Source organism: Bactrocera dorsalis, chromosome 1 (genome assembly GCF_023373825.1).
Source record: "Bactrocera dorsalis isolate Fly_Bdor chromosome 1, ASM2337382v1, whole genome shotgun sequence".
NCBI classification, from domain to species: Eukaryota; Metazoa; Arthropoda; class Insecta; order Diptera; family Tephritidae; genus Bactrocera; species Bactrocera dorsalis.
Genome location: NC_064303.1, coordinates 7,214,353 through 7,236,847, shown reverse-complemented (window position 1 = coordinate 7,236,847; position 22,495 = coordinate 7,214,353). Strand labels below are relative to the sequence as shown.

Below are 22,495 nucleotides of genomic sequence, written 5' to 3'. Positions count from 1 at the left end.
CCATTACGAAAAAAAAGGAAGCTGAGGTAGAAAAAAATCGAAATGGAAAGGTAAAGGCGGCCGAGCAGTCAATTTGTGGTGCTAATGTGGCAAAGGCGGCAAGAAAATGTGGAGCAAAGTTTTGCGGCAGCGAAAAATTGTAAGAAAAGAAATAAGTTGTAGCAAAGGCAGTGGGTTTTGTGAGCGGATGTAAGCTACAAGATGAGATAATACTAGCAGAAGACAAAACAACTCAAATACGGTAGCGAAAATAACTACAAGATACGAACAACAACAACAACTAACAACACAGCGGCGGAAAAATGAATAACGAGCACAAAAATAAAGTTTACACATAATATATGCATATATAATTTGTTAAAATTATACATTTCTTCCTGATTTTTTTCGCCAAAACACTTTACCGGTTTTTACAATTCACAAGAAAGCGCATAACAACATGCCTGACTCACAGCGCCGGTAGCAGTTCAGCGCACTTCTGTCACAAACTATTTACTATTTTTGTTGTTGTGAAACATACCTCTTACAGTTGTTTTTGTATACAAAGTATATTTGTTGTTGTAAGTACATACTACTAAAAAAATTGTTATTGTTTTTGTTGTTGACAGATACCGTTTAAAAAGTTTTGCTGTTGGTTTTGTTGTTGTTTTAAAAATTGTTGTCGTTGTTGTTGTTGTTGTAAAAAGTTGTTGTTGTTGTTGTTCACTTCTGTTGTTTTTGGCCCATACTGCTAACAATTTGTGTTGTTTTTGTTGGTATTGTTGTTGTTACGTACTGCTAACTACTGTCATTGTTATTGGCACATACTACTTACGATTGTTGTTGTTTTTTTTGACTTGGTAGAAACAATTTTTGTTCCTATTTTTGTTTTAATTGTTGGCACATACTACTAAAAAATGTTTTTGTTGTTGTTGTTCACTTTTGTTGTTGTCTTTGACGTACAACTTATTGCTGTTGTTGTTGACAAACATTACACCTTCTTGTTGTTGTATTGGCAAAAGACAACAAACTTTAGCAGTTTGTTAACAAAAAACAACACGACAAATCATCAAGTCTCCGCAGCAGCTTCAACAAAGAGCAACTACAAACTACAATAGCAACAACAACAGCATAAAGATCATCAGCAACATCATTATTACAGTGACAACATGACAACAAGACTGGCAAACAACTGGCACCGGTGAAACAACATAATAACAACAACGACAACAAAGAAACAGTAAAACAATAAATACACAGCAAAACAACAAACATAAAAACAACAACAAACTAACAAAAATAACAACATAGTAAAACAAAAAGTACAACAAAACAGCAAATACCTTTCTAAGTCAAAGTCAGTTACCTCACCTAAAGTCCAAAGCCAGCCAAGTTAAGGCAACTTGCAATGCCTGCGCCGTGAAGGCAATGAAAAACAACAAAACACGCACATACTTAGACACACACTTATGTAGCTACTCGCATGCATGAAAGCATTTCTTTTCCGGCCGCACGCCGAGTGCAGCGAAGTCAAGCCCAGAGTCAGCCTAAGTGTGTGTCGGCCAAGGCAGGCCAACAAAGCCGCAGTTGCGAGTTGTTGTTGTTGTATGTTGAGTCGCGCTAAGTCAGCACGGAGTCATGTCACTTTTCTTGTCATCCAACTCGCTTCCTACTTTCCGCCGCCCAACGAACTGCCCACGTAACTTAAGTGTTTCTTTCTTTCGTGGGTAGCTATGAATGTGTGCGTGTGTGTTTGAACTTCATCTTGAGTTGCTTATAGACACTAATTTTGTCAAAAAAAAATTAAAAAAAAAAATTGAAATAAAAATTTTGTGAACTAATTTTTGAAAAAGACAACTTCAAAAATAAATATCGGTCCAAAATTTTAAGAAAATTAGTAAAAAAATTTGAGAAAAATATTTGCAAAATAATTTTGAAACGAAATATTGGAAAATGTCTGAAAATTAAAAATTTGAATAGTTTTGAAAAAAATATTTGAAAATTTGGAAAACTAATTTTAAAAATTGAAATAAATTAAATTAAAAAGAAATATCGGTCCAAAATTTAAAAAAAAAATTAAGAAAAAAATTTGAGAAAAATATTTGCAAAATAGTTTCGAAACGACATATTGGATAATGTCTGAAAAATAAAAATTTGAACATTTTTGAAAAAAATATTTGAAAATTTGGAAAAATAATTTTAAAAAGTTAAAACAAAAAATTAAAATAAATTTAAAAAGACAATTTCAAAAAAAAAAAAAACAGTGGGCTAAAATATTAAAAAACGTTTTGAAAAAAAATATTCAAAAAGATTTGAAAAACAAAATGTTTGAAAATTATAAAAAAAAAGAAATATTGAAAAAATCTACAAAACAAAAATTTGAAAAATTTTGAAAAAATATTTGAAATTTTTGAAAAAAATTTGAAAAGGTTTAAAGAAAAATTAAAAATAAAATTAATTAAAAATTTTGTGTAAAAATTTTGAAAAAGTAAAAATATCAAAAAAATGGCCCAAAAATTTTTAAAAAATTTTGAAAAAAGTGGTTTCAAAAATAAATAGTTGTAAATCTGAAAAATAAAAAAAATTGAAAAATTTTGAAAAATAATTTCATTCATTATTTCTTCAATTTCCTTTATACTATCCCACACATACCTCAAACACATATTTTAGGCCCACATCCATTATAAAGTTAACCATTTTTCTAAGCGTAGGATGTAAATTTTCGTTGATTTACTTATAAAGAGATAAACAACAAAAAAATACTTCAAAAATAAAAAAAAAATCTCAAAGAAAAACTTAAAATTCAAAAACACACAGAATCACTCTAATAACAACCATAAATATACTTAACTGTGTATGCATGCATGTGTGGCCGACAACACTTTCGGTGCAGCGGTGGTCGTGTGGGCAGTTGGGCGTGCGCGAGCAGCCTGTGTGTGGCTTGTACAAAACCAGCCCATAACAAACTGAGCAGGCGACATGTTTGCTGGTAGCCAGGCATGTCTGTCTGGTGAGGACTCAGCCGCTAAGATAACTAACATTGCCATCTGTATGTAGGTGTTCGTTCAAATGCTTCGCGGAAAAGTGGCAAGTAAACTTGTTGCTTGCTATATAAACATCACCGCGTACAACTATTAGTAAGTAGAAGCCATGAGCGCTCTTTGCATTGCTGGCTTCTGAGTAAAGCTTACTTAGTCGCTAAGCTTTTATTTTTGTTTGTCTTTTATTCTATTACATTTTCCATTTTTTTGCTTTCTTTGTCGCGCATAACTCAGCCAGTAGTTGCTGGTAACTGTTGCTGCTGTTATGACCATTTTCCGCAATTTTGCTGCCACTCAACGAACTTGAAGCGCTTTTCCGCGCGCTTTCTTCTTCTACGCGCTTGTATTTTTTTCATTTTTTCTCATATGACATTTACTTATTTTTGTTGTTTGGCGTGTGTTCTGTAGATGCTGCGCAAAGTTGTTGTGCCAAGTTGTTGTAGCTTCCCAACTTTGCCATTCTGTCAATGACTCATTTGGAATGCTTAGAAGCAGCTGAATGCTTGAAAGCGCTATTAACCACATTCTACAAGCACTGGCTTAGTTGGTGTTGTTGTTGTAAGTGGAAATGTGGTAGTTGTTGTAACAGCAGTGGTGGTCATTTGGTAATTTGCGAGTCTTTGGTGGCTAAAGCTGTTTTTAGTTAGTGATAAATAAATATTTTTAGCTGGTTTGATTGAATAAGCTTTCCTAGATAGTATACTTTCAACTAAGTTAAAAGCTTAAAAAGTAAATACTTCCTAGAAAGGTGGTAGAGTTAAATATATATGAAATTTTATGACTATGACTACCCAAATGTCTTATAAAAGTCATTATTCCAAAACCTGGTGACCCAGTGGGGCTCTGTAGTTTTGATGAAAGCTCTGATTGTTTTGAATCATATTTTATGAACATTTTATAGTTAAAACTTCCTAAAAGCCTTACAAAACCTAACGTATCAAAAGTAAAGCTTTACAGTATTAATGAAAGCTCTACTGTTTTTATAATAATGCTATATTTCAACCTTTGACACATAAGTAAAGCTTTTCAACCAATCTAAGAAAAGTAAAGCTTTGTAGTACTGAAATATTTTTAGTAGCTTTTCTCTAGCTCTACTTTTATGCTATATTTCAACTTTAGTATACATTAACAAAACTTTTGAAGCAATTTTCATGCGTAAAGCTGTTAGGGAGCTTTCTCACAATCCGAACCATATTTAGTAGTTTTTAAATAAAGCTTTCATAATAAATATAATTTTTATGTGAGATTTGGAGAAATATGTGAAAGCTCCTGCCTTGCTTCCATATACATATTTCTATACACTGTTCTTAATAAACAGTTATAGTTTAAATTTTTTGTTAATATAAAAAAAAATGAATATGTGAAAGCTCTAATTCATTTATTCTTAAGTGAAGCTTTCAGCTTTTATTTCTCACAACATAAAAATTCACCTTTCTACACAATTTAAATGATTTTGAGTGTTAAAGCTTTCATAATAAATATATTTTTTATGAAAGCTTTGAAGAATAATATGAAAGCTTCTGCTTTTAAACATTCAGTTATCTGTTTTTAATGTACATATATACATTTCAAGAATAGTATAAATTTCGTGCTTTTTTAAGTAAACGAAATATGTGAAAGCTCAAAGCATGTTTTTCTTCAAAACTGATTCGGTTACACTTCTATTTTGTTTTATATGAATTTTGTTGGAATTGTTACTGAAAGTACAATTAATAAGTAAAATTTCTCAAAGTACAAGACTTTATGAAAGCTTCGAAAAACTTTGAATGTGAAAGCTCTCATAATTTTTTTTTTACATAAAGCGTTTGCTACTGTTCGGTATTATATAAACAGTTATAGTTTAAATTTTTTGTTAATATAAAAAAAAATGAATATGTGAAAGCTCTAATTCATTTATTCTTAAGTGAAGCTTTCAGTTTTGGTTTCTATGCATCATATATTGCGCTTTGTATACAATTTAAATGATTTTGAGTGTTAAAGCTTTGTAAAACTACATACGTACCATATATGACAGTTTTGGTTAATTTTTTATTGTTGCAGTCATGTCTCCTGTTTTAATTATAATTTTTATATTACAAATATATCCTTGAGCTTTATTACCAAATTGAAAGCTTTTATAATAAAAAGTGAAAGCTTTTATATAAAGTCACCTCTCATTCGCTTACATAAATCTTTTTCTTGTGTTCACAGTCTTTCACATTTCATTTCGCTACCATTTCTGTAATCAAATTTACTGCGTCTCTTATCTTTTCATCAAGAACACTAATTTTCACTTTAATTTGCTCCCAAGCGTTTTTAAATCCGCCTCAGTGAAGGCCGCTCAAGTCAACTTATTTAAAGCACACTCATTAAAACTTACTCTAATCTGCATTTTGGGTTAGGAAATTAAAAGTGAAATTTTCGTTCCAGTCAACAAACTCTGTCCAAAACAATTAATTTTGACAGCGAAGATTTGTCCCAAAAGTTAAACGGTAGTTACTACTAACTTTTTAGCTGCCGTTTTACGGCTAAGCTTTGGCGCCTCTTCCTACTTTCTTGCCTCTTTCTACTCAGTTACTTATCATCATTTTGTCTACAAGCTGTGACTTTTGTTTTCAATCTTTTCTTTTGACTAATATTTTGTTGTTGTCGTGTTTAGTGTCCGCTGCATTAATTAAATAAACATTTACTACATTCCGCTTGGCTGATTAACGGCGACAGCGCAGCTCGTCTCCAGTGGCAAGCCGGCAGCGCGGTCCAGTAAAAAATTTGTGTGTGCACTTTGAGTTGGGAAAATATATCAAAATGACGGATATGGCCGCGCGCTCGCTGGATTTTGAGTTTTTGTGTTGTTTTTGTTGCGTTTAGCTATGCTAAATTGTTGCTAATGAAAATAATGATTTTCGAAAAATGCAAACGACCCGCAAGCAAACGTGTGTGAGTTTTGGGGGAGAGCCTGTGTTGGTTGTGGGGCCTTTCAAACTTATGTCCATGGTGTATTGAAAAAAAGTTAAGTTGTTGCGGTCAAAACAATTTCGCTTAACAAAGGAAAATGCCAAGGCAGCATTAATTTCAGACAAATTCCGTCAAGATATGACGGAAGCGGGTATTTGAGTTTAATTTTTTCGCTTGCGTGTAGGTTGTTGGCGTGTCAGAAAGTTTACATAACTTAGCTTTTTTTCTAAGTTGCTAAAAGTTACGTAATGCCATGGAAGAGCGCGCTTTAGAAAAAGATGTTGATAAATTGGGTAATTTGTGATAATGATAATGATAATAAAATTAAGTAGAGTTATATAAAAATGAGTAATCGAATAAATTGCATTGAAACAAATAAATAAAATGTAACGGGAAGTAAAGTAACTTAACAAAACTTAACTTAACTTAACTAAACTTAACATAACTTAAGTTTATTCAACTTAATTTAATTTAACTTAACGTAAGCCAACTTAGCTGAACTTGACTTAGCTTAACTTAACTTAACTTCACTTAACTTGACTTTAGTTGACTTAACTTAACTTAACTTAACTTAACTTAACTTAACTTATCTTAGCTTAACTTAACTTAACTTAACTTAACTTAACTTAACTTAACTTAACTTAACTTAACTTAACTTAACTTAACTTAACTTAACTTAACTTAACTTATCTTAACTTAACTTAACTTAACTTAACTTAACTTAACATAACTTAACTTAACTCAACTTAACGTAATTTAAACTATCTTTACCATAAAAAAATTTAAAAATACCGTCGCACAACCATAGTGATACTATTAGTTGGTTGGCTTAACTTTATATAACATAACCTAATTTGGCATAACGTTACTTTGTGTTACTTGACGTAACATAACGTTACTAAAAGATTAAGAGATATGTCGTCATAGAAATTAAAGTGGAACTTGTTGACATAACGTAACAGAACGTAAAGGAACTTAACTCAACGTAACGTAACATAACTTAATTAAAAAAGTTTTGTATTTTTGGGAAAAAACTACATTAAAAGTTTTTCAAACTTTAACATAACGTAACAGCAGGTATAGAAACTTAACTTAACGTAACGTAACATAACTTAAATAAAAAAATTTTAAATTTCGTGACAAAAGCACAGGTAAACTTTTTTAAACTTTAACAACGTAACGTAACTTTAACGGAAACTTAACGTAACGTAAAATAACTAAAATTAATATTTCTTAATTTCGTTGCAAAAATTACTGCAACACTTTTTAATTCTTTGACTTAACTTTACGCAACTTAACTTAACGTAACATAACTTAACAAGACATTAAATTAAAAAAGAAAATAAACAAACAAGTTGATAAATCTTTTATATTATTTGTCGTAACTAAACAAAAAATCTATAAAATTAATTAAAATAAAAAATTCTGTTGCAAAATTGCAAAAGAAAAATATTTTTTCTTTGCCTGCCCGTTTCCCCGACTTTTGCACCAGCTGCTGCTATAAGAAATCTATTCAATCAGATATGTGTGTTCATAGAAACCTACTACCACTTTACAGCTGTAATGCATTCCCACGCCTACAAGCAGTGCTTCTGCTACAGTAGATCAGGCAGCTGCTGTTAACTGCTAGGACAGTACTTAGAGAAAAAGTTAAATAAATATGAAGATGCTGCTCATATGCATATGTATTTGTATGGAGCATAAAAAATCCGCGACAAATACACGCCAGCATCATGCTAGATAAAGCAGTACACACTTTAATATTCATAGCCAACGCTAGTTACAGAAAGAACAAGCATGAAGCAAGAAAACAGCAGCTGCTGGCGGCAAGTGAGTGCGGCTGCGAAAGAACAGCGCGGATTTCTCACCAAAGCAACAGGAAAATATCGTGGAAACAACAGCAGCGCAACTAAGTAGTAAGTGGAAAAAGAGGGCAAGGCAGTAGGCAGCAACAGCAGCAGCAGCTGACGTCAGTAGATTTTGTTGCAAGCAAAATACTTATACAGAGCAAATCTCAAAGGCAGCGAGCACTTGTGCGCGTTTGTTTGCACTTGAAGACATACAAACGCATGTGTTTGTGAGCATATGTGTGTATGTGAGAACATATGTTCATATGTACATATATTGCTTTGGCTGGTTACGGTATGTGGCAGTGGAATTTAATGCGAGCACTTGCTGCTCAGCGCACATAAACAGGCATTGCTGCAAATTAAAGACAGCATTGTTCAGCTCCCGTGTGCGCGCATAGCACTGGCCTGGTGGCCAAACAGACGGGCAGACAAGTAGTCAGCAAGCAACACATACACACTTGTGCTTGTCTGGTGGCTGCGAAGTGTGGGAAAAGATGAGTGAGTGCGCCAGCTCAGCGAGAAGCACTCTGCAAGCCGCTGTGGCAAGTTCGCTAATTCCTTCTGTGGCCAGCGCAAAAGCGGTAGGATAATGCAGATAAAGCCGCTTGTTGTTGTTGTTGTTGCTGGTTTTTGCATTTACTCTTGCGCTGCGTGCCGCTAGAGCAGCTTAAGTAAGGATTCTCGAGCATGCTGGTTGCCCCCTTGGAGTTGCAGCAAATGTGTGGTAAAAAAAGCAAATGAAAAGCAAAAGCAAAAAAAAAAAAATCAACAAAAAACAACAACAAAAATAAAATCAAAAATTACCAAAAAAAAGAAAAACAACAACAAAAATCAAAGCAAAAATTCAACAAAAGCAAAAGCAAATACACACAAGCAAAGCAAATCAGCGCAGGTAGTACAACATCAAAAACACAAAAAATAATACAACAACAAAAAAGACTGTACTTAAGGACGCACAGTAGCATTTGTAGGGTCAGCACTTGAGGGATGCAACATGTGAGCGTCTCTCTATGCTTGTGTGAATATTTTGATAGCAAATGCATAAGCATATGAGAGCTGCTAATGGATAACAGCGTGCAAGTGAAATTTAAACACACACATACATCTATATAAAATATGAGAATATGAGTTACATCTGCATGAATTGAAAGGAAATCTGTTTCAGGAAAATTTAGGCAAAGGCAGGTTATTCATTTTGTTTTTTTTTTATTTTCATTATTTTTCGCTGGAAAAAGGCAGCCGCTCCGGCGTGTACGCATATGTTTCCTTACCGATTGGGAAATCTTGTTAAAATAAAATATCGGAAATGATTTCCGGCGCATATGGAAATGTTAGAAGGATATTCATTGCTTTTGTTTTTGTTGCTGTATATTATAATTTCATCTCGAAAAAATCCAGAAATATAAGTTTTTCATGAGTTTAAGATGTTGTTATTACAAATTTTTATGAATTTGTGTTTTGAGGAAGAGTTGAAAAAATCGTTTCAGGAATTTAAGGGTTGAAGTCATAATTAGTTAGGACAATAAAAAGAAAATTGCTCATTAAAATTGTTGACTTTACGATTATTTTATTAATTTCTAGTGTAATTACTTATTTCTTTATCATTACAAATATATATTGTGTTGTAATTAAGTGAGGTTATGTTAGTTTGAAAGGTTATAAAAGCACATATGACTTTGAAGAACTATAAATTTTTATTGGTAACTTATCAGTAATTCAAGTTAACACTTTAGTATTCAAGATAGCATGCAAAAATAACCCTAACAAATTAACATGACGAGCAAAAAAACTAATAGAGTGGACACTGATAAAGAAAACTTCGCGCTTATCGCACACTTGAGTTATAGTATCTATAAAATATGAGCTACGACTGCATTTGGCCGGAAATTGCAGTTGAATTGCTTTTCTTACACGATGAAACACTTAATATTATGTATGCCATAAAATTCCTTTTTGTAATGTGTTTATAGTTTTTAAATATGTTAGAATTAGACTTCACATAAGGACATCTATTAGCAAACACAGTTTTCCTTAAACTCGCTTTAAACACCACTTTTTTTGTGGGTTTGCAAGAAACTCTGGTGCCAGAATGAACAACTTATAAACACGGTGTTTATTATACAATCTATTTCCATAAACTCGTTCTAAACACTACTTTTGAGAAGTGTTTAAAGTTTTTGAACATGCTAACATTAAACTGAACATAAAGGCATTATTTAATATACACAATTTTCCTTAAACTCGCCTTGAAAACCACTTTTTGTGGAATTTGAAAAGTTTACCATAGAAAAATTTCACTGAACTCGTCTTAAACATCACTTGTTATCGCGGGTTTGCAATAAAATTTGGTGTCAGAATGAACAACTTATAAACACAGAGTTCACCTTCTAAGCAATTCCCAATAACTCGACTTAAACACAACTGTTTATGAAGTGTTTATGATTTCTAATCATATCAAAATTAAAAACTTTTAAATACAATGTCTACAAGTAAAAAAATTTGCTTTAATTCCTCTAAAACACCAAAATTTTTTGAGTTTGAGTACTCAACAGTGTTTTCAAAAAACATTTGCCAGCACAATTTAACAAAAAATTTCACTTTATTTGCCTTAAACACCGCTTATTTTAAACTTGTTTACAATTTTTCTTAAACTCCCTTTTAAACTCGAGTTTAATAGTGAAGATGTTTATGAAGTTAACATTTTATTTTTCAAACCAAATTTGCTATCGAAATTTAAAAATTAAACTTGTTAACATTTTTCTTAAACTCCCTCTTAAACTCGAGTTTATTGGTTAAGGTGTTTATGGAGTTATCACTTTATTTTTCAACCAAAATTTTTTTAGTGAAATTTGATCACAATTTTTCTTAAACCCCCTTTTAAACACGAGTTTAATCAAAGTTCATTTAAGTTAATTTAAAAAGAATAATTAACAGTTTCACTCTAAGGTAATACCATAAACTCGTGTTTAATATCAAAATGTGAACTTTGAACTTATTAATAGAAAATTTGACAGCAGTGCACCTTATACACCCTTTATAATTAGGTGGAAACATATGACACACTCAGCCCAAGAAAGATTAGTCCGTAGAGAAGTAATCCCTCTTATCAAGCATCAGGTAACATTTTAATAAGATAGAAATAAGCAGACTCTTTGCTGGTGAAGAAACCACTGACAGTTGAACAAATGCCTACAAAAAACTGTTCACACTCGAGTCGTTGAAGACCACAAATAATGCTGTGAACGAGTTGTTTGCCCTTTCACAAGTACGCCCACGACAACTGATAGTTTTCACAGCAAAAAAACTAATAATAAAGAGAGAGATTAGAACACATGAAGAAACCATAACACACACATATGTATGTATTTACAAGTATATGCAGTTATCTGTTAGACAAACGAGATAGGTGTGGAAAATCGCGCTGCGGTTAGTGAAATGCGCACCGGAGAAGGTGTGAGTGCCCGCCTGAGGTGTGAAAAAGGTTGGTTGGTTGGTGAAGAAATGCGTCACACGGTGAAGGTAAAGTGAAAGATGAAAACCGAGATGCTGCCACAGACGCTGCACATTGGGTTTTTGATGAAAAGTGCAGCACTGCGCTTTGTGTTGCATGGGAATTTGTGGCTGCCCAGCTGAACTCAGGTAACTTGGATAGCAACGCCACTGCGATGAAGCGGTGTGGTGGTTGGGCTGGAAAGTGGAAAGCCATGAGTGCATAAGCCGTTGCACTTAAGTGCGTTGTGATTAATGTGATTAATGATTGTTAATTGTTGTGTGTTTTGAATAATCACAATCATCTATGCATATGTGGCAAGTTTAATGCTGAATTTAGTAAGCTCGTGAAAAGTGTAATGCAACAGCGGCTAAAAGCGCGGTGCATACTTGTATGACCAAAGGCGCTTGCTGTGGGTTATAAATTTTTTTGTTGTGTTTTAATGAGCTGTTTATTAGATACTTGAATGGAATTTTAATCACGGAAAATTATTATTCGAACTGTTAAAATAACTCTTTGGGGCGCTTTTCAATATTTTCCTTTCCATTTTTAATGTTATTTATACAAATTTCATAATATGTAATCCATTATTTTTTATTTATAATTAACTTTTTGGACTTTTCATAAATATATTTACACACACCAATTGATTATTTATTTCTCTTTTACTTGCAGGTAAATTTCCAAGCAAAAATAACACTTTGCCGTCACTTTCGACTTTTCAAATTCAACAAAAAAATGTCTGTCATTGCCATTTAATTTGAAGTAAATTCTGAATTATTGTAAATTCCACAAACGTCAAGGTATGTACATATGTAATTTGATATGCTTGGGGGAACTTGAGGTATTTGCTTTCTATTAATATCCTGTCAGCAGCGCACCAGTTATATAATGCAGAGGCGGGTCTCACTTAGTTGAAGTGCCTTTCAATTTGCGCCAAAGCGGCAGTTGACTTAAGTTTACTTGGGGTCATGCAGCATTTTGCATATGTGTTTTTTTTTTGTTGGTATGTCAGAAAAGCGTCTAAATAGTGATGCGAAGGGACAAATTAAATATTTGATGTGCTCGCATGTTTGTATGTGTGCGCTATGCTATGCAAATTTTTGAGTTTTGATTGACTGTGTAGGGAATTTACGCTGCATACAAAATGCGGTAGGGACTGTGGTAATTTAAGGGAATTTCTGGGCAGTTTTTGGAATACATAATGTATTTTACAAGACTTTATAGGAAATTTCAAATAATATAAAAATTGGGATTTAAAATTCTGAAAACAGAAAAAGATACAAAAAATTAAAATTTTAAATATACGAAAAAAATGCAAATATATAAAAATTAAAATTTTAAACATGGAAAAAAATATCAAAAAAATATTTAAAAATTAAATTAAAATTCATTAAAAACAACACAAATTTAAAAATTAAATTTTTTTAACATTAATATTTAAAATCACTAAAAAAAACACACGGAGTCCAGACACATTAAATTTAAAAAATCGAAAAAGGTCAAACATCTGTTTGCAAAAATTAAAAAAAAAATTTAAAAAATATAATATCATGACATATAAAAACTAAAAATATATAATAATGTTCTAAATTTCAAAAATCATTAGATATTATTAAAAATTAATTTTTATATTTATTAAATCGAAAAAGACTATCAGAAACCGTAACAACTTTCATTTTAAAATTAAAAAATTGAAAAGTAAAAATGTTTTTTTTTTAATAAAAATTGAAAAAATAGTTTATTTAAAGTTTAAAAATTTAAAATATTTTTTTTCTGTTTTTTTTTTTAAAATTCTGAACAAAAAGTTTTTTTAAAATTATTTTATTTATTAATTTTAATTTTTTTTTTCAGAATTTTTAATCAAAAAAATATTATACAATATAAAAAAACTAAATTAAAATATGTAGTTAAAACTTTAAATTATATTTTTATTTTTTTTTTTTAATTTTAATAAAAAAAATTTTTTTAACACGAATAGATTTTCCACAAAAAAATATTTTTTTTAGGGCAACAATTTTTTGAAATTAAGAAAAATGCTTTAAATTAAAAACCTTACTAATTTCACACCTTCTCTCAAAACCCCATTAAAACTATTTTATGAAACATGCATACATATATAAAAAAATAATTCCTGTATTTTCCCTTCAAAATACTCATCTCGCGCGCACATTTCAAATTCCTGTCAGGATAATTCGCTGTTTACCTGTAAACATACACACATATTTGCTTTCCTTTATTTGTATTTGCATTTCGCGATCAAACTACAAAAGTGCCAGTGGAAGCACAAATAGCCTGAATAAAATGCGAAATATTAAATAAATACAACTACAACAACAAATTCAATAAAAACAGCAAAAAAGGCACTAAATAAATATGAAGAGATACCCACAGACAATGCTTATGTCCCTACACATTGATGTTTCATACATACATACAAGCTAACACACAGATGCACACGTACAAACATACATATGTACTTATGTTTAACAGCAAACAGACAGTTCAACTAAATAAATGATAGACAAGCAGCTCGACAGTTTGACGGGCGGATCGACAAGCGCTGCATAAACGCATGCAAATACTCATACAAATGATGCTAAATATATTTAGTGCAAAGGAATGTGCGCGCAATAAGTAAACGCATACACATACAATATTTGTATGTGTATGTGTGGAAATGTAAATTTTTATATTTTTTTTTTGAATATTTTTAAATTTTTTTTGAATATGTTTTTACATACTTTTGTTGTTTTTTTTTATTATTTTTTCGATTTTTTATTCTTTGTTCTTGGTACATATAGGTAACTGCCAAACATGCAGATAAGTGGCGAAAAATAAATAAATATGGGTCCAAAAAAATATGCAAAAGCAAGCAGCAATATATAAAAAATCGGACATTTATACATACATATATAAAAAAAAGAAAAATAAAAACTAAAACAAACATTGTAAAAAATCGCCCCCGCAAACATTTAAAATGCGCGACAGGAAGATTTGAAATGCAAACAAGCCGCGTATCAGATATGGACACCGGTGCACAGCGATAAAGCATATTGAAGGTTAGCATGCATACATACTCACATATATAGCTGAATGTATGTATGTGTATATAAAAGTATGTATGTACATATATAAGCATGTATTTATATGCGTCTCACCAGGCATACCTTTGCAAATAGTTTTGTCTGTTGAAATGTTTGTATTTATGCAATTTGAATAGCGCGCAAAAAGGGTCTTTAGCATAGCCTAGTGCTGAGGCGATTGCTTTTGTGCCACTCTTTCTTGCGCAGCAGACACGCATAGGCAGGACAAAGGCGCTGCTGTGAGGTTTGTAAGAGCACAAGCTCTTTGTGACAGAGCTTTGGTATTATAGGATACGACAGATATACATAACTATATACTGTATGTATGTACATATATATACATATGTATATACATATATAAATATATACGATATCCATATCTATATATATTTATAAAATTGCTGCTTTATTGCATTTATTTATTGCTTTGACGGCCACTGTGTTCTACTTCAGTTCTTAGCGCCTCTTTTTCACCTTTATCGCACTGTTATCTTACATTTTTTCAATTCACATTTTTATTTTTATTCTCAGCTCACTTCAACAGTCTCCTTTTTCTACTTCTCACATACATCTTCTATCGTTTGAATTTTTATGATTTATGCGCGTCTAAAAATATTCCTAAATACCATTATTTAGCGGCTTATTTATGCGCGAATTCGCCTTATTTTTAGACTACTCTGCATTTAGTCGTTAAGCGGCGTTTAGCCCTTAAGCCCTTTGCGTTAATTTATGTGTTGCGCAGCTGCATTTTTTTTTCTAATAAAATTTAGCTTTCAAAATTAAATTGGTATTGCTTTCTGAGAAATTGTCATTGGCATGTTTTTTGCGGCATTCGCAATTTGATACTATTTGCGTTTCGGCGAAATGCTGAAATTAGCAGACCATAAATAATATGTGTCTGAGATTATGAAAATTTTTTTTAGTTAATTTTAATTCTGACAGTTAATTTTTGTCTAGAAAAACTTTTTTTATATACTTAGACAGCCTAAATAAGCAGATCTTCTAAAAGGTTAGCATACTTTTAGGTTTAGACAGCTTGAATATTCATATATTCTTTAAAATTAGCATACTTTTTGGCGTTTAATGAGTTCTCATGAAGCCATTTAAGCAGTTTGGAGTTTAAATTGACATTATTTATTACTAATTATGCATATGCTTAACATAATTTGGCAATGTGATGGCACTCTGACCTAGATAGTCAACATCTATACTAACATTTTCGAACTTGCTGTCAAATATCGTTGAGTATCCCAGCTTTAGCTCCTTATTTTTAACTATAATAGCTTAGTTTTCAGCCTCTTGTCTTGTTTTTAGTCACGCTTGAAATGTTTTTACTCATTCTTATGCCTCTAAACTCACCCTTCGTAATTTTTGCCTGCCTTTGCGTTTACTCCTTATCGATTCACACCTGAACGGCCTTAATGCTTTTGCTGCCACATTTCCCATTAAAGCTCAAGCATTGCAATATAAAATCACAAAGTCACCTCAACCACAAGATAAACACTCACATCTTGGTAATAAAGCACAAAAAAAAACAAAAAAACAATAAAAGAAATTTTTGCAAAAGCATAAATTGGAAAGAGGGAGCAATGTAACAAAAGTCAAGAGATTACGAAATATCAAGCAATAACTGGAAAACACAAGCAAACAAATGCAATCAGCAAAGCGCGAATAAATAACAGCGAATGACACCAGCGTTTGTACAACAACAATAAATAACAAAGCGCACAGCACAAAGAAGAAGAAGCGAAGAATAAGAAGAGGCAACCATTTGACACTGTTCAATGAACTTTTGACGTTTGAGGAAGCACAACGGAAAAGCAATCAAAAGCGGTGTGTATGAAACGACATAAACGCCCGCGATGTCCACTGACATCAAATGATAATGTCACGATAAATTTGTTGCATGACAAACAGTTAAAGGCGCACACAGCCACAAAAATATGAATATACATTTAATTGGATTTCACGTGAGCTGCATTTCTCGGAAAAAGAAAATAGCTTTTCATTGGTTTCCTTGGCAGACACACGAACACAAATAGAGTCAGCGCTCTAACACAATATGTGTTTGAGTTTTTACTTGAAGTAAGGGTTCTTTCTATTTATGATTTTTTCTTGAAATGGGTGGAATTCTAAGCTGGGTGTGTGCAACATGGCGTTAGGGAATCCACACAAATAAAAATGTATACCTTTCGTGGTCATTTATAGCCATTGCATTGTCTATTTTACCTTACCCTCATTTACATACACACCTCTTAAACTCACTTGCATCCTGTCTGCCCTTTCTTGAGGGTGTGTCTTGACCCCTGTGGGCTGCCGAGAGAAAAAATAGCATTGTAAGAACTGCTGTCTGCAATCAGAATTACTGTTTGTCAATGTCTGTTCGTTTCGTCTGCGCCAGCGTTTGCTTGGTGTCTTTTTATCATTTATTGATATTTGCTAAGTGCTGGCTGGCGCGGGGGTTATCCGACACAAAATGTGAATCTTTTACGAGTAGGTGTGGTGCTTTCGTGCCAGACAAAGCTAGACAAAACGACAGTGAAGTGGAAAATTCAGCTATTAATATTGTCTGGCATAATTTGGGTGTGGGTTGGTAAATAATTGATTTTTGCCACACTTTCGTTGAAGTCGATATTAAAGGCGTAGCAAATGCAAGGGAAAATTGTAAAATTTAGGAAAGTTTTTGTTATTGAAAATGATATTTCAGGGAAAAATTCTTAAAAAGTTTTTTGATTTGTTGGTTGCTTTAAAATATATCAGTGAGTGAATTTCAAGCAGATAATTTTCTTTAACGTTATAAATTTTTTAATTTTTATAAGGTTGCCATCTTTCGAAAAAATAAATATAATAAAATACACCCTATTTCTTTAAGGTACATATACTTATATGGCTATAAAATAAATTTCATGTCTAAACGAATACAATTTTTGGCAGAGTTGCCATCCTTTAAGAAAATATTTCCAAAGACTCATCTAATAAGTAATTAAAATTGAAAATTTTACCACAAATAATATAAAAAATAATTTCATAACTAAATCAATAATACTTTTGACTGGGTTGCCAACATTTTATAAAAAATATAGGAATACAATATGAAAATTTGGCTACACAATATGCATACATATATTAAGTTATGGCTATAAAATTTTTTTGTTTAAATCCATAATAATAAAATTGTTAGCGTTGCCATAATTTTATACAAAAATATTTTTTAAATAAATAATATGTAAAATATGGCAGTAAAATACATTTATATTAATGCATATGATTGTAATTGTTAGGCTTGCCAGCATTTGGGGAAAAAAATTCCTAAAAATAAAAAAATAAAATATAAATTTTATTATTTTTTAACATTATTGAACAACAATATTGTCAGAGTTGCCAACTTTCTAATAAGTATTAAAATTTTTTTGTCTAAAATCATTTAGTCTACATTTCTCTCATTTAATATTATATCAATAAGTTGAATAGTTAATTTTAAACTTTCCTTATAGGGTTGCCACCTGAAACAAAATTTGAAAATTTGAAAAATTCAAACATAATGAAATAGCTGAAAAACTGTTTGAAAAAAAAATTTCATCAAAATTGATTGAATAGAGTTGCCAAATTTTCAAAAAAGTAAAAAAAATATATATTTGACTCAAACCATTTAGTTTTCAGACATTTAATATTATATCAATATGCGGAACAGATAATAAAAGGCGTTTGTTTAAGCATAAAGCTTTGTTATAGGGTTGCCACCTTAAACAAAAATTTAAAAAATTTTGTTGTGAAAATTTGAACATAATGAAATAGCTTAGAAAAATAGTGGAAAAATAGTAATATTAAAATTTATTAAATAGAGTTGCCAGATTTTCAAATTAAAAATAAAAATAGTTATAGTAAATAGTTATTTTACAATCATATTATGCGCATATAGTTAGTGAAATTAATAAACAGAGTTTATGCACGTGATTTTAAAGTTTTGTAATAGGGTTGCCACCTGAAAAAATTTTGAAAAAAAATAAGTTTTGTTAAGTTTAAACACAATCATATATCTAAAAAGCTGATTGAAAAAATATTAATATCAAAATTGATTAAATAGAGCTGCCAGATTTTCAAATTAATAATAATAATAGTTATAGAAAATAAAATATTTGGAAATGATATTTGCGACTATTTAATTATGCCCAGCAAATTCTGAAAAAACTAACTACTAAACTACTTGTGGCCCTCAGCGCCAAGTAGACCGCTTCTATAAAGTGATCTGCATTGCTCTCAATTTCAATTTTTTAAACAATTAGAACACAACAAAAACGGCTGCAATTACATAATTTGATTTCAAAGCAATAAATTACCGTAAATTACCTGCTTAAGTGGCGCATTACGCCACCATTCTGTTAGCTTCAACCCAAACTATAAAATTCACATAAACTTCCGCTCTGCAAATACCAATAAAATACCAATAAAAAACTGAAGTACACCAACAAGCACGGCATGCCGACGATTTCCTTCGCAGCCACAAGCAATTTCCGCTTAAAGCATGCACTAAATACCTATCTATTAGCTAATATACTTAATTTTAGTGGGCAATAACTAGAAGCGCTCGAGTGATACAAGAGTTATTCTGTAAACAAAAAAAATACCAATATATTCATACATATCTATGTGCATGTGCGTGTTGACAGCAGGTTAATTAGTCACTACAATCATTCTATTGGATTTTTCCAATGCATCCCGTCAGCTAAAAATACCGCGAACCAGTTAAGTGCTAGAAGTCTTAGTTAAGCCATAACTCTTGCTGGCAACAAAAAATTGTGAAACATTTTTTATGGAGCGCAGAGACACAGAGGCAAGCAAAAGTGTAACTACCAACTTTGATTGGTTTTAAATTTGTGATTTTTGTTGTCTTTCTGAAAGTTTTATGCTTGCTTTTTTGTTGCAACATGCCACAGCTGCCGCACATTGGAATGCAAAGCAAGTGGATATGCTGCGCTTGTCGCAATGTGGCAACCGGATGCGGTCGACCGGTTCGCATGGCAGCACATATATGTTTGCTCAGTAAACCAGTATTTAAAGGTTAAGCAAGTATTACTTATAAGCACAATAACAACAACATAAAAAATCAATCAATGCGACAAAAAAAAATCGAAAGAATATTAAGTGCACTAACTTGTTGCTGATAAGCATACCCCAACTAGACTTTGTTGTCACAGAATCTGTATTATCTGCTGGTATGCGCCACCGTGTACTATTAATCAATTCTAGCGCGGAAGTGGCAGGAAGTAAGCGACTGTCGGCAGTGCACTTCCTGCGCGCGCAATTAAAAAACTTTGCTGATAAAAGTCAATCAAGATGTTGTACTTAATGCTGTTGCACATCCTGCTCGAAATGTGGCAGATATGAACATTTAAGAAAATAGATAACATTTTTGCAAATCCCGAAATTTCGGGATTGAAAATTTTTGTTTTTTTATGAGTCTTTACTGGGCCAGTGTAGATAGACAAATTTTAAATTTTACGAATACCGAAATTTCGGGATTGAAAATTTTTTATACTTACTTCTTATACAATTTTTAATGTTTTCAAATGTATACTTGCGAAAATATAACATTTTTTCTAATCCCGAAATTTCGGGATTGAAAATTTTCGGGGCTCATAATATTCGAAATTCCAGATTTTTTTTTATAAAATAATTTAGTATGTTCACTGCTTTAAAATTAAGTTGAAAGTTAAAGTTCTGAGTGTCTCATAATTACCAATGCATTCTAAATAATACCGATTACGATGAAAAAATCAATAAATGTAAGCAGATGTATTATTTGAAATTATTACAAAATAGCAAAAATTTCTTATGTTGATAATTTAAGAATAAATTGAAAATTTTCAAAATCCCGAAATTTCGGGATTGAAAAATTTCAGAACCCTAAAAATTCGGGAGTCTAAATACTTTATATTCATCAATTTAAATTTTTTAATTCCAAAAAAATTAAATTAAGTTGGCTTAATTTTCCATAAGAAAAATTTCTGAGTGCTTCATAGTTACCAATTCAACCCACAGTATACATACATACATACATATGTATGTATGTACAATGGAAATAACTTATTGCAATTAAAATAAAAAAAACAATTTAAAAATGTTAAGCATTAAACAACTGGCAAAATCCAAAATCCCGAAAATTCGGGATCCCGAAATTCAGTTTCGATACTTTAAAACTCATAAAAGGCTAACCGTTTTAACTCTTTGGCTCAGAAACTGAGCTTATAAGAAAAACTGTAAAATCCCGAAAATTCGGGATCCCGAAATTCAGTTTCGGTACTTTAAATTTCAAAAAAGGCTAACTGTTAAACAACGAAAACAGTTTTTGATCATTAAAAAATAAATAAAAATCTTGAAAATTCGGGATACTGAAGTTCAGCTACTCCACTCTTAACTATAAAAAAGTCTAACTATTTTAACTGTTCAACTATGAAACCAATTTAACCAACTTACTACAACAGCTTGTACATACATACATACATATGTACATACCAAGATCTGTGTGTTTGCTGTTGCATCTTTGTTGCTGGCATCCGGCAGACATCAGAACTTATGAAATTATTTACATGCCAGCACGCTCCCTCACCAGGTCTACTACATCGGCGGCATAGACCGACAAAACGCATTCGATTTTATTAAGTTGCAGCCAAGTGCTCATTAATGCTCAACTTAATGAGTTTGTTGTCACTTTAGTGCAACAACAACAACAACACTTAAGTAGTTATGTTGCCATATTTTACCATGCGCCCTGCCGCTAGATACCTTGCTATCATTGCGCTTGTTGTTGCTTTTGTTGTGGCTGCCGTTGCCTGCGCTCCAATTTAAATGGCACACATACAGATACGCATACTTACATAGCTATGTAGTTGCTTGCACTGATTTGTTATTGCGTACGTGCTGAAAATTAGTTTTTCCCCCAACATGCAACATCTCATCAGCTTCCTGCTACCTTCACATTCCCCCTTTGGCATTCTCGTGCTACAACCTTCGTTTGCCATCACATTGCAGTATTTCCGTAAATTCTCGGCTGCATGCAGCAAGAAATTGTTTCAAAGTAGGAAATGCTGGCACTTTAAGCTTCCTGTTGCTTGCATTAACTCGCTCCTTCGGCGGCTGCCAGCATAGCTGTGTCAATAGCTTATAAAATGACAGCACAAACTCACACACATACATAGAAACTTGCCTTAGAAAGAAAAGTTTCTTTCACGCCCATGTTGCAATGTGCATATTTGTTAACTAGTAAATGTTGCAAGTGAGCGTTCAATGCTGGCACATGCAACGCAGTGCATGCGTGTGTGAGGGAGAGAGAGGTCATGCAGGGCATCAGCGTCATTGCATATGTCATTAGGAGCTGCTTGAGGCGCTTATCGGCGCAAATGATTTTCTTATGATGTCGATGACAGTCATAACAATAACAGCAACAAATAACAACAGTAGTGGCAAGATGACAATGTGCTTAAGAAAGCAAAAACAACAGCAAATATGGTTTTTTCTATTTCTTGTATTATTGAAGCATCAAGTGTTGGAGGAAAAGTATATTATTATGCAATACTTCTCTCACTTTTTCTCGCTTTTTCATGTTGCAAGCATACTCAGCTTGTTTTTCCTGCCGTTGCTCATTCAGCTTCCGCCGCATTTGCCTACTAGTGACTTATTTAATTATGCCTTCCAGTCATATCCAGCCATTGCCGTATTGCCAACTAATTTCCTGCATCTTTCTAATTTCACGGAAATATGCCGCCAACAGATGCTGATGCGATTATTTGTTGCTGGCTTGATATGCTAAGCTAAGCTGGTGAGAAAGTGCTTAGTTGGTTACCAAGCGTTTTCAGTTGTTGTTTTGGCTGAAATGAAATTCAAGGCTGATTTGATTGTGGGAAAATTTATTATTAAATATTCAAACATATAATTATGTACTCAAAAACTGCATGATTGATTAAATATTTGAAATCTCATAAGAAAATGCGAACGTTTTTAATGCATATGCACAATGTGATATCACATCTTGCTATAAATGATTATGTCACGTGGTACTTTATGATAGCTAAATGATTAATGGGGGGACATTTGTGAAATTTCAGCATGTTTTTACAT

General features: G+C 32.0%; 1 protein-coding gene across 3 annotated transcripts in view; it reads left to right on the top strand.

The window, feature by feature from the left end:
- The window catches only part of LOC105234242 (uncharacterized), a 77,073-nt gene that overhangs the window by 31,966 nt on the left and 22,612 nt on the right, over positions 1-22,495 (top strand). The window contains exon 1 of one of the 3 annotated variants that reach the window (XM_049462580.1): positions 11,219-11,443. The exons of 1 other annotated variant lie outside the window; for it this stretch is intronic. The gene's annotated coding sequence lies outside the window, so the exon portion shown is untranslated. Of the gene's footprint in view, positions 1-11,218; positions 11,444-11,960; positions 12,098-22,495 lie in introns of those variants that run through there. One more of the 3 variants, XM_011216533.3, reaches the window with a different exon arrangement.